The sequence below is a fragment of the Hylobates moloch genome, unplaced genomic scaffold (genome assembly GCF_009828535.3).
Source record: "Hylobates moloch isolate HMO894 unplaced genomic scaffold, HMol_V3 SCAFFOLD_10, whole genome shotgun sequence".
NCBI classification, from domain to species: domain Eukaryota; kingdom Metazoa; phylum Chordata; class Mammalia; order Primates; family Hylobatidae; genus Hylobates; species Hylobates moloch.
In genome coordinates this window covers 35,272,701-35,274,217 of record NW_026652285.1, presented here as the reverse complement: position 1 = coordinate 35,274,217, position 1,517 = coordinate 35,272,701, and the positions used below count along the sequence as shown (strand labels likewise).

General features: G+C 46.9%; 1 pseudogene; it reads right to left on the bottom strand.

Annotated features, from left to right (window-relative positions):
* Positions 1–321: 321 nt before the first annotated feature.
* Positions 322–1,234, bottom strand: LOC116474176 (ADP/ATP translocase 2-like; annotated as a pseudogene).
* Between the last annotated feature and the right edge of the window lie 283 nt (positions 1,235–1,517).

Genomic DNA, 1,517 nt, shown 5'->3' with positions numbered 1-1,517 from the left:
GTGGACCCTGGGTGCTTGCTGACTGAATTCTACCTCCTCAACTTTCTTGCTTCTGTTTTTTATTTTAGATATTTTTATTTCTCCAAATTTGTTATTTATCGGGAGTGACTGAAATACAAAATATAATGGAGTTCCATCATCATCATCATGGAAATGGCTTTAACAGAAAACTGGTTAGATGAATATTATTGCTTCCCATCATCAACCAGTAAATAGTTCCCACTGATACATTGACAGCCAGGAGTCTGTCAAGAGTGCTCAAGATATGTTATATAATACAACATGCCTGCTTACGGGGGGAAAAAAATCCCAGGAAATAACTTATGTGTACTTTTTGATTTCATCACACAAGACAAGCACAAAAGCACCACCCATGCCTCTGAGGACGTTGGACCATGCACCCTTGAAAAAAGCTTTGTCTCCTTCGTCACGAGCAATCTTCCTCCGGCAGTCAAGTGTGCCTGTGTACACAATGTCAGTTGCTTTGAGTTCTGGCTGCATCATGATGCGGCGGCAAACAGTGTCAAATGGATAGGAAGTCAACCCAGCAAATGGAAGTGATGGACTGTGCCATCATCCAGCTAATGACGATGTGAGTGTTCTTGCGATCTGGAAGCATTCCCTTAACAGTGCCATAGATACTGAAGTAGACAGCTCGGTAGATGACAATACCCTGCACAGGCACGTTAAAGCCTCGGTACAGGCCCTTAATCCCACCCGATTTGCAGATCTTAACCAGGCAGTCATCAAGACCTCTGAATTCCCTTTCAGCTCCAGGTCTACCCACACTGGCTGCTAGAAAGGTATGGGCAAAACCAGGAGGGTACACAAAACATAAGGATGTGGCCCCAGCGGCACTGCCCAATGACAGATTCCCTGCAAAGTCGCGCCAAAACTGGGTCCTCTTGTCCACACCACCCAGGAAGATCTGCTTGTTTTTATCTTTGAAGGTGAAGTTGAGCGCCTGGGTGGGGAATTATCTGATGGCATTGGCCAGGTTACTGCGCCAGAAGGACAGGACTCCCTGCTCCTTGGGAATACGGACCACACAGTCTACAATGCCTTTGTATTGCTTATCTGCAGTGATTTGCTTGCTGGCATGCTGCACCTGCAGCAGCAGCTTGACCCCCTTGATGGGCACTACTGCCATCTTGGGGATGGCCACAGCGACACCACCTGCCAGGAAGTCCTCGGCGAAGGACAGAGTGGTGTGCGTCATGTTGAAAGGAAAGAGGAGGCAGGTGGCTAAGGGATGGGACAGGGCTGGGAACTGGCTTTGACTCCGGGGCTGTGGGGCCTGTCTTGCTTTTTGCAGGTTTCAAAGGAACTAAAGCCCTTCCCTTAAAGTAATGCGTCATTGGTCTAAGTTCATATCTTAACTCTACCACACAAGCTCCGCAACCTCAGGCAAGCTAGCTGACATCTCTGAACCTCAGTTGTTGTTGTTGTTGTTGTTGTTGTTGTTGTTGTTGTTTCTGCATTTTTTTTTAATCTGTAGATGAACATTCGTAACTCAC